Source organism: Carassius gibelio, chromosome A24 (assembly GCF_023724105.1).
Source record: "Carassius gibelio isolate Cgi1373 ecotype wild population from Czech Republic chromosome A24, carGib1.2-hapl.c, whole genome shotgun sequence".
Classification (NCBI taxonomy): domain Eukaryota; kingdom Metazoa; phylum Chordata; class Actinopteri; order Cypriniformes; family Cyprinidae; genus Carassius; species Carassius gibelio.
This window is the reverse complement of record NC_068394.1, coordinates 19,726,339-19,738,556: the sequence shown is the minus strand read 5'-3', so window position 1 is coordinate 19,738,556 and position 12,218 is coordinate 19,726,339. Positions and strand designations below refer to the sequence as shown.

Here is a 12,218-nt window from a genome sequence, read left to right as displayed (position 1 = left end):
TCTTTTTTATATTATCTATGGAAAAGTGTGTTTGGTCGGGCACAGCATACAACATTAACTAAGAACATAGTGATGAAGAGTTCATGTAATAATGGTATTTCTTTCTGTATACATCAGTGGCCCATCAGACATGGTATAGTTGAGTATTGGGAGCTTATGGAAAAGTTCATGCAGCAGGTCATATTTAAATATCTCAGAGCTGAACCAGAGAACCACAACTTCTTGATGGTATGTCGACTGTCCATTCTAAGACCTTAAAGATGAGATTATGGAGTGTTTGGCACGGTAATTTAAAGTGATTTGTGAAACCTATTCCTTCCACTGAGAAACTGAGGAAGCCCATACATATTTGAAGCTACCATTGAAATGTTTATTGTTTGCATGATAGATTATGCTGCTTTGTCTACACCAGAGTGCAAGTGTTTTCATGTCCCAAATGGTGTTTCCAGTGCGTTTTCTGTATGTGTGCCTTTGTCTCGCTGCTCCATTTGGCCATGACAAAACACCCATTACGTGCACCTGACATTTTACATTTCCTTTATTCTGCAGACCTTTTGTGTCTGTTTATTCTGATGTTGCAGTGCAACAGTTTCTCTTCAGACAGAAATTATTTTTGAAAGTTTTGAAACTTTTTTAATTTAGGGTGACGAATGTACAGTACATGCAAAGTTTTGACATATAGATGTTTTTGGAAAGTCTGTAAAATTTTGGATACATCGATTGTTATGAAGTCAAATTGGAAACGAAAATACTGAAAACGTTTACTGTAGCTTGTCAAAGACTAAAATATGAAATACGTGAGTACCTATGAAATTGACTTGAAATTGAAGACTCGTCTTCTGAATCAACCAGGGAGAATTTGCTGTTTCTTAATCTATTTGAGTTTTGCATCAAAAAGTAAGTTATGTTTTTGGTTGTTAGTTTCAAGGATTCCAATTTCTAGTCTGTTGCAACATGGAAAATAAGTGTAAGAAACCCTTGAGAGCAGACAAAAAACAGGAAAGTCTGTTTACTCCAAATGCAAATAAATAGTGTTACCCATATAGTGATAAGATACTTGAGTATCTAAATAAGTAAAATAATAAAAACAAACACATTTATATATATATATATATATATATATATATATATATATATATATATATATATATATATATATATATATATATATATTATAATATGTGGGTCAAAGTATACAGATTTTTTTTAGCACATGAGGTTCATAATTTATCAGATTGTACATTTTTTTCATTTTATTTATTTTTATATTTCTTCCAAGGTAAATTTAGGAATCATTCACACCAGACACATTCCTGTATCCTGCATGATATATGTTGGAAAAAGTAACTTATTTATCTGTGTGGCAATTTTTCAAGCTGTTTGGGCTTTGGCCGCATCATGGACTTCAAGACAGGTTGAAGAACGAACACTGAAAGAAATCATGTTTGATGCTGATGGGGTTACTCATGCCATACCAGTGGTAAACAACATTCTCATAAAGTGCCCTAAAAAATAGACTTATGAGTCAAAAACACACTAATGTTGTTGAATTAGATTAAGTGAGATCTATAAATGAATGTTCCTAGAGCTTTCCTCAACAGTTTAGATGGTTGATGTCCATTTCTTTTTTATTTCCTTGTTAGAAGGTTATGTGATTGGCAGCTGTATGAAGCACATCCCTGTAGCAGAGAGAGAGAGAGAGAGAGAGAGAGAGAGAGAGAGAGCAGTCACTGGAGACTGCAAAAGCTGTTAAAGTGAGTATCAGCAGAGATGATATTCCTTTCCCTGGAATACTTTATTCTGATTGGTGAATTGTGACATTGAGTGATCATGTCATCATCATCATAATGATATAAAGTAAACATATTACACAGTTATAAGTTTAATTTTATTCTGCTAATCTATACTTGTAAGATGACATCAACTCAAATTAATATTTGATGTCAGTGTTTATTATGTGTTTGCTGTGTAATAACTGGTATAATGTACAGTCAGTGTATTGGTTCTAATAATCCTATATGGATTCTTTTATAATAGCCCAAAGACTGCATTATCCCTTACTAAGCCATCTGTTTCTTCTTTTTTTTCTATATACTCTAGGTTGTTCTATGAGATTTTAGATTTAAAAGGAAATTTGAGAGTGTCATGCTTGCTGGATGCTTCATATCTATGTCTAATTCAGCTTTCGTACTCCTTATCTGCCTTATTCTGTGTATTTTTCATTTATTAATTTTTTCAGGAAAGGTATTGCTACACATGTCCAGACATAGTGAAGGAATTCACCAAATATGACATGGACCCTGGCGAGTGGATAACAAATACAAGGGAATCAATGCTATCAGCAAGAAAGAATTTTAAATAGATGTTGGATATGAGCGTTTTCTGGGAACCGAGATATTTTTTCACCCCGAGGTAAAAAGACCACAATCTCTGAATTATTCAACATGTATACCCAGAATGACCTTTGGAAACTCTGTAGTAAAAGGTCTTTTCACTCTGTAGTTTGCCAACCCAGACTTCATGCAGCCCATCTCAGATGTAGTGGATGAAGTCATTCAGAACTGCCCTATCGATGTCAGAAGACCACTTTACAAGGTACAATGACATTATTATCATGATTAAATATTTTTGTAGGCCTAGGGAGCCCTTTTTCCCTTAACTAAAACCCAGTAATCTCTACAACCAACAAAAGTTTATGATCCTTACACATTTTGTTCATCATGATAATCTTCATATATTAACACAGCTTTAAGTAAGGGCTAATGTATATCCAGCCGGTTGTAGGTTGAAGGGTGTTATTCAGTGCTATCAAACAGCTGGATGTACATTCTCCTGCTTTTTACATGGCTACTTGCCACATAAGTAAATAATTAGAGACAAAATATTGATTTGAGTTGAAATATTTGAACGCAAAGGTTCTGTGAAGACAACAGTTGGAAGCAAGCAGCAAGGGAAAGGGTGTCGTCAAAATAATTATGACAATAAAAGATTTCGGCGAAAATTCTTTTTGTAAGTTATTTTATAATCCATTACAGCATACAAATCAATCAAAGAAAAATGTCAGCAGCTGCATTTGTATGAAACGAGAGAGCGAGTCAGCAATACCAGGATGACATAATGAAATAATTGTATACAATTTTGAATCGAGTTTTAATATTTTACAAACTAAACAAATGCAAAATTCCACCAAGAAAAAACAGTTCCTAGCAAGAGTATAGCGCCAGCTTCAGTTACCCGGATGAGCCTGTGTTATCAGTTTTTATGTCGCGACTGACCAATCAGAATCAAGTATTCCACGGAGAATTTTAAATCATAAATTATATCTTGAGTGTTAATCAGGAGTCAAAGTTTACGTTTAGTCAGTTGACAGTTGACAATGTTCTTTAGACTTCCAAATGCCGTAGAAGTGAGTAAGAGAGTCCAGCTTTAAATGAACTTATGATACAGAAAATGTAGTACTTACAGTCAACATATCAAGTTAACAGTAAAAATAATTCTTGCAAATTGCAAACATGAAATGTTCATGAAACATGATACATTCTTTGCTTAAATGAGGTTATCTTTTAATTTATTTCTTGTGCAGAGCACAAAAGATTTTTTTTGCAGAATTTTTGACCAGTGAATGAGAAATTACTTGTGCACAATAAAATAGGCCGGCAACAAACATGCTATACATATATTTATGATATCCGATTTGATCAAATTCAAACTCAAAAGTATTTCTCTCTCTAAGTCTTTATTGGAGCAAGTTGACTTCATCTTGTTATCTCTCCCTAAGCAGCTGTTTTCTAGTCATACAAATGCAGCCTTTGTCTGCTTGAATAGTGAAATAAATAAAGTCTCGAAACTGTTTTGTCAAAGTGTTGTTTCCTAAACATCAAATTCACTAATAAATTTGGACTGCAATGGGTTCTTTAGCTAAAATCATGCTTAAAAGTGTTTCAGGTTGATCTAGCTAATGCATATGTGTTTTGTAGCATAAACCTACAGAGACTAAAAAGTGATTGCTATGTTTTATTAAAAGGTGAGACGTCTTTTCATGTACATCTTTCCCTATGGTATTCGTTGTGGGCTCAGTTCTTTTATTTATCCTGCAGGGGTCAGTGTTTCTCCACTGAGTTAACAATTACTTTACAGGGTCTAGAATAGAGAGCTTTAACTGATCCCTTCAAATTGGAAGAACAACTCTGAAATAACCTCAATATCAATTTCTGTGTCTCACAACTCACAGCCTGACTGAATAAATAGTATCTTGACAAATTCAATTATGCATACTGATAATTAGTGCACATCTGCATCACAGTGCACTGAAATGATTCCTATTTAGATAACTTCACTGTGGAAATTAAATGGAAAGTGCTTTGATGCTACTTTTTCTTTTCTACCAAGATTTCTTGAGGTGTAAAAGTCTTGGCAGCATATGGAAACTAATCAACGAAGGCCTCTGAACAGTGATTGGTTAATCTAGGGTTGTATCTAGAACTGAAATTAGGTATCTGTGTTAGAGAATGCTACTAAGACCATGAAATTCTTATTGCTCGACTTGAACAGATGAAAGGGATTTGTGGTACTGTTTTAAATTGGTTCAAGTTCTATCTAACCAATAGGAGCTTTTCAGTTGCCCTGGGTAAAATTTTTATCATCATCGGCCTCTCTTACATGTGGGATCCCACAAGGATCCATTTTGGGACCCATTTTATTTTCATTGTATATGCTGCCAATTGGATCTATTTTTAGTAAACATGGTATATCGTTTCACTGCCAACCTGATGATACGCAGATTTATATTATATTAATCTAGGGTTGTATATCTAGAACTGACATTAGGTATCTGTGTTAGAGAATGCTACTTCAAAAACTAATGCATTACAATATTGAGTTACTTAATGTAAAAAGTTACTTTTTTTACTTGCGTTGTTACTTTTTAAAAGTTTAAATGTTTGCATTACTGCCAGCTGACTTCTCCAGAATGAAAGCGTTGTGCTTGTCATGCCGACATATTTCAGGAAGTGCTATTTTTTTTTTAGCTGCAAACAAGTGTTTATCTCACTGACATGGATTTCATGCAGTGACATTTAGGCTACACTACAAAAACTTGCACATTGATTGTCTTGACAACTAAAAAATTCATGGTGGTTCAACCTGCAAGCCAGTTCTGTTATTTTCTCTGCTACAAACAACAAGTACTACAGTATTACACTTGAAAAGTTCGGATTTAATTTCATTTGTCAGCATTATTTTGTTGTGTAAGTTTTTAAAACATAAATTACAGAGTGGGCTGAAGAATGATTTCTACAATAGAGAACTACAATACCTATTATGCGCATACACACACAATAACAACTCCTATAATGCATTCAAACCTTAACACCAATATTTCTCCCAGCATTTGCAAGGGGGAGGTTTTCAGTTGTATTTACAGTAATGTCTTGGACGGACATAGAAATAAAACATTAAACTTTGTTCTTACCCCATTTTTGAATTAGATGGAGAAAAGAGAAAAGTGAAGAGGTGAATGGAGGAGAAAGATTGTGTTGGTGCAACGACAAGTAACTTTTATATACTGTAATTGGCTTGGTTGTCTTTCAGAAGCATAGGAAATAGGTTTGTACTTAACATAGAATTGAGTGCAGATATCAACAGCTGAAATTTGTGAACCGTAAAAACTGCATAATGTCAAGCTTTCATTATACTCAAGAAGAAGAAAAAAAAACATTCACGTTGTGCTGTGGCCCTAGAAAGATTGTTTTACACATCTTTAAACATAGATGGTCATGCAAAGGACCATATTAAATTTTAACAAAATGTATTAAGGTACTGCTGAGTAAAGGTTGCTTTGTGCCTACTCAAATTTCACTTAATGAAAGCCACACTAAATCTGACCCACCTCAACTGCTAGTATAAAATTATGCAGTTGAAATTGCAGTGTCGGTGTATTTATTCCACCTTTGAGCAGCATTAAATAGTAAAGAAACCTAAATGCCACTTCAGCAGCACTTCTCTTCCACCTTTGCAATGTTTATTTGACCATTATTTGTTTATCCTCAGCAGGAGGGTCTTCAGGTAGAGAAATTAATAAAAAAAATGGACTATGAAATATGTGTGTCTTGATATCACCAAAGAATAGAGGGAATATATCCACTCTTTAAACTCATCATCAGTAAAGATGGAAAACGCCAGCCTTTTATTTCCTGGATAAAACCAGCATTTCCTATCCAAGTAGCAGGATAAATCTCCTCATTTTCGATAGGTAAGGATTGATCCCTCAGCCCTGAACGAAACACACTTCTCCTGCAGATATCCTGTTATAAGCTGACCTCGGACAGTCCTTGGTCATTTATTTATAGCATTCAACTCTGCTGGCCTTAACTGAAAATTTAACAGTGGTTTACTGCAGAAGTGTAGGTGAAAAATGCAATATTCTGCTTTTTTTATTTTTTTATTAAAACATTCAGCGGACTGTAATATTTATTTAATAAGTGGACAAAATTTAAATGATTACTTATGTCCCCAGTATTGCATTTTACCAAAAGGATGTTTATTTTCATTTCATTGATGGCTCTTTTGGGTGAACATAGTGAAAAGGCATACATTTCAGAATTGTTTGTGTGTGCATTAGAACATAGTACTGTCAGGTGGCTCCACTATGTTTCTGGACTTTGGCCACAGGCTGCAGTGAGACCTGAAGCGTGTTGTGGACATCCATACTCAGGCTGAGTGAGGAGCTCAGCGGTGGCAGAATGAAAGTCTGATCTCATTACTATCTCAGAATTTTTTTCACATTTATCAATGCGTTTTGGATTCTTGTGCTGTTTTGAAACCTAGTGAACCGCCTACATAGGCAGCATTTTAAGCCGTCATAGATTCTGTCGATACAAAGGCTGTTTCAAAAGGTTCTTAATCATTCTTCCCAAAATCTAAGGCACCATTGCATGTATATTAACAGCTTACATCTTAATGCACTATTACAAACTCATTGGACAAATAAGAAATACTAGTTTAGTTTACATGCAACTCTGAAACTATAAACAATAGTCCACTGTAATTGTAATAAGCAACCGGGTGGTTAAAAGAAGAATCCTACTCGGATGGAACAAGGTCACAAAAGTTGTTTATTAAAATCAGATGTGGAAAATGTGCAAATAAAATCAGTCTGAAAAGCATAATTAAAACAAGCAGAATTTATGCAGTATTTTTTTAAGGTTAATGTACAGTAAGACTTTTTAAAGAGCTTTTTAGACCAAGGAAAGAAAATTAAGGGTAAATAAAAATGGAAGGGAACACAGTATGTCAATATGTTCTCAAATGTAAATGTCTAAGGACACATTAAAACAAGAACAAATTTCTGCCAATGTGCCAACCATTAATTTAAAAATACTAAATTGGATCCTACAGATTACACAAATTCAAAACTGCCTTTTCTATCAAAGGTGCTGTCCTTATTCAACTGCAGTCTTTTGAATAAGAACTCATCGTGGTACTATTTTAAACTGGTTTAAGTCCTGCGTATCTAACCAATAGGAGCTTTTCAGTTACCCTGGGTAAAATTTTCATCATCATCATCGGCCTCTCTTACATGTGGGATCCCACAAGGATCCATTTTGGGACCCACTTTGTTTTCATTGTATATGCTGCCAATTGGATCTATTTTTATTGTTTCACTGCTAACCTGATGATACACAGATTTATGTACCTGTACAGAAGGAAAGCAACTTTTTAGAACCTCTCCTTGCATGCTTAAAGGACTTGAAAACATAGTTGGCTGTGAATTGTCTGCACCTAAATGAAAGTAAAACTTTCACCTTCCAATGCATCTGGGTCTACTAATATTGATTTAGGGCATTTATCTATCTATGGTAAATCCATGGTAAAAAATTGAGGTGTAACTTTTGGTGATGCCTTGAAATTTGGCAAGCAGATCAATGGTGTTGTTCGATCTGCCTTTTTTTCTACAAAAAAACACTGGCAAAGATTAAGCCATTTTTATCCTTTTGTGATTTTGACTTTTTGATTTTGAGTGATGCATGCTTTTGTGTTTTCCCGTCTGGACTACTGTAATTCCCTGTATCTAGGGATTAGTCAATCCACCCCAAAAATGCCGCTGCAATAACACATTCTCGGAAATGGGACAATATCGCTCCCATTTTATCATCTTTTTACATTGGCTGCTGGTCCGTTAAATAATTTTTTTAAAATTGTTAAAACATTTATTTTAAAACATTGCTGTTTGTTTAAAAAAAAAAAATTAAACAGCCTTGGCCACAAGGCTTTGGAACAGTTTGCCTTTACACATGAGAACTGCCTCTGCTTTGGTGTCATTTAAGTCCCTTTTAAAAACTAATTTTTTTCTCCCAGGCTTTTCCGCAAAATGTTATTCAGTGAAATGTTGTTATTTGTTAAATGTTTTTATTTTATTTTATTTTATTTTTGTCTGCTTATTTATGTTTTTAGAATCTGTACAGCACATTGGTCAACTTGTTGTTTTTAATTGTGCTCTAGAAATAAATTGCCTTGCCTTGTCAATGGGCTCAGCAAAATAGACTTAATTCAAAGGGAAAACAATTTGTTTATTTTTGTTTTACATATTAACCTGTTAACTGTCACTCACGTTTTTGAAGATAGACTTGAATGTGCATGATACAAACCTAATTTTTTATAATTCATGACTGAAAACATTTTGTAACATGATTTTGATGTGCCATTTACATGGTAATGCAATGTCTGATTTTAAAATGGGTTTTGAAGGATGAATTTTGAGATTTTATGTTTTCAAGTGATATATAACTTCTGATGATTTCTAAAATGTGATCGAGAAAAAGGCAACGAGGAAGTCTTTTTTTTAAACAAAGGTCAAAGCTCCTTTTGTAATGTAGATTTTTGAGGGTGCACTCTTGTCATAAATTCATCTATTACTTTTCCTACATAATTGTTAACAAAAAATATTGGTATAATATATATTTGGGAGTCTTAGACCTTTCCAACGATATATAGTTTGTCAAGATTAGATTAAATTTGATTGTAATATAGTATAGTCAACGTAGGCTATACTATATTACAATCGTATACGGGACGGGGTGACATTTAACGGGTTAAGTAAATATATCTTGATTTAAGGATGTTTAGATTAAATGTTTAGATAAAATACAGAGTCATATATTTAAATACATTTTTAGATATTCATGCAACATTTGATGCCATGACTTGAATTTAAGCTTTTTAAGACCTTAATTTGTGGAAGGGTGAATCAGGGCATTGTAAGACATTTTCAAGACCCGTAGAAACCATGATCAAAGGTTATTAATAAAAACTAAAACTGCACAGTACCAACTTCCCTCCATATAATCCTATTCATAACCTTTTTTATTTGATCTCAAAACACAACCTGTCCACTAGCTCTCACACATACTAGAGACAACAGTCTTGTATGCACACACATTTTTGTGCATTAATAAACTAAATGCACCATTTTATTAAAAACTAAATCTGGCTTTAGTCTTTCTATTCAATAAATGACTTAAAACAAAATGTCTATAAGTATTAAAGAGCAGATCATATGGGTTTTTGAAAAATATCTCTTCTCTTTTGCAGTTTATAATGTTGCTATCCTTAAATGAAAACAATCTGCAAAATTCAAAAAAGTACATGATAAAGATATTGTCTCTCAAAAGAGAAAGGTTGTTCTGAATCGCCTTAACGAGTCGTCATATTTTAGAATATTTTGCCTGTTTTCCATACATCACTAGGTAACACATTTGCATAATCCCCACCTGCCCGCGAAATACAAATAGAGTCTGACCTGCCCACAAACACTTGCGCTAGTTAGTCTTTACATGATGTTGAGAAGACACTGTGTTCAAAGAAGTTCACTGTGTTTAAATACAATTCAAACTTTTGTTTTGTGTGTGTGCATGTAATTTTATTAAGAACTGCTTCTCTAACCTTGGTTTTTATCTTCGTTGGCGTCTAATCTTCTTAATTTGGACTAGCGAGCTCTCCGAACCACAACCTTTTAAGTAAGATTACGTTTTCAATTGAGTGCTTAAAAAAAAAAAAAACATTTTTGTGCCAATATGTGATGTATTCTTAGTGCAGCTTTAGGTTTCCAGTTAAAGCACAGTCTTGCTGAAGTAACGTTAGTTGTGATAATTTGCTGTGAACCTACTATTTCCTAAGAATGTGTTGATTATTGTAGACTGACGTTGTTTTAATTACTTTGTTTAATAATGAAGAATGTAGTGTAGGACACAGACTTTATAATCATTGTGATATTGCTGTTTATTTTGCTGTACCTACCTGCAGTTATAGTGTTAATGCGGGAGAAACTAGCAAGTTAGTCAGGCTGCTGCTCCTGTGATACAGCTGTTCTGCGTTCTGATTAAAGGTTAAGACACAGATGGTCTTTTGTCTGTCGTTTTTCAAACATTACAGTAGACATATTCTGGTTTACAAACTATCATTTCATCAGTTAGTCACGGTAGCACTCAGCTAATGTACCAACCATTATTGTTTAAGTGAACAAAGTTTAGCAGCTACATTTTAGCTGTGGGCACGATTCACTTGCATAAGTGTTTTTGTGTTTTATGTCATTATTATAAGAACGGATTGGATCACTATATTGTTTTATATAAAGGTGTTTTGTCAATGGTGGTGCTGGCTAATTGGCTCAAAGAGTCCTTTCTCGCTTTGTTGTTCTATGTATCACACTATTTGATTAGCTAAATTATATTGGAATTATTTAGGAGTTGACATAACATTCAAAAAGCAGCTATACACTTTGGTAGGTTTACTGTCTTTTTTGATTTTCTTCTTTTTTGTACACCTGATTCCCCTTTCATCCCAAGCCCATGGAGGTGCAGGTGATTTCTCATCACATGCAGCTACATATGCCGTGAGGTTTGGTGGATCAATGCTGGCTTCTGCTGTAAAGTTAATATATTTAATTATGTCAAAGTTTATTTATTCATTTTTAATATATTTGTACATTTTCATTTATTATAGCCTGAGTTCTTCCAAGTCTGCTATTCTAAGAAGGACTATGAGGAATATGGACCCAGAATCTGTTGCCACAACCCAGTCTTTGGCATCATGTCCTAGTGCTGGTCTTGCACCCCGCCATAAGCCTAGATATCAATCCAATCAATTTCTCACCTCACTGTCTTTGATTGCCACTCCTCTTTGAAAAGGAATAATTCAGGCTTTGACAAGCTTAGAATAGAAAGAACAAAGCTTTTTGTTTATCATTGAAAATGTCAAAGCCAGGCACAAGGGTATTAAGTGGATTGGAGACTTGAGGCTTGTGCTTTAATAGCAAGCACTGAATGTTCAATATTCCAAATGCAGCATAAAAGAGGAATTCAAGAATTGCACATCAACTGCAGGCTGGTCAGGTGAAGCCATCAAGTTTACTTTGCAACACATTGCAGTTTTTTGTTTTTTCTGATCATAATTTAAAGGAATAGTTCAACTAAAATGGAAGATTCTGTCATCATTTTATTTCAGACCAATTAATCCAAAAATTAAGCAGAATGTCCAAGCTGCTTTTTTTCATACAATCAAACATGCAGTGACTGGTGGATGTTAAGCAAAAAAAAAAAAAAAAAGGAGCATTTTTTAACACTCTTGCTGTAAAGGTTCTTTCTGTGATCTGTATGCATTTAGGTGCCTGAGCTTGTTTTGTATCAGCCTTCACTAAATAAAAAGTAGAATGTAGATAAGACTTTTCTATATTATATGATGGATTATTTCAAAATTAGCTTATATTTACATTAATCCATAAAAATGGATTTGGTGACAGTCAGTTAACTCGACTATGAATTATTCTTACTGGATGTTAGGTATATAGCTGATATAAGAGGGAATATATATTAAAATTATTTTTGTCCAAAAGAAATTGTACTTTATTTTATGCTTCGTATGCACACAATTTACTGTGAATTTATGTTATTTCAACACAGAGCAGTAAGAAGCACTATTGTAGTGTGATATCTTAACAGCCATGTTTGCCAAGAAGAAATCTGCTCTCTCTGAAAGTACCCTTTATTTTTCTCTTTGTCTCTTTCAATCTTTTATCGATATTTCAATCTCGTCTTCCATCCTTTGCAACTCATTTGGATGCTCTGGTAAATCTACAGTTTGGCCAGGTGGTCTATTGAAGAAAATAGTTCACCCCCCCCCCCCCCCCGAAAAATAAATAAATAAATAAAACAAATAAAAATAAA

The 12,218-nt window shown here is 33.9% G+C and overlaps 1 pseudogene; it reads left to right on the top strand.

The window, feature by feature from the left end:
* The first annotated feature begins 954 nt into the window (after positions 1 to 954).
* On the top strand, positions 955 to 11,094 carry LOC127946121 (actin-related protein 3B-like; annotated as a pseudogene).
* Positions 11,095 to 12,218: the final 1,124 nt, after the last annotated feature.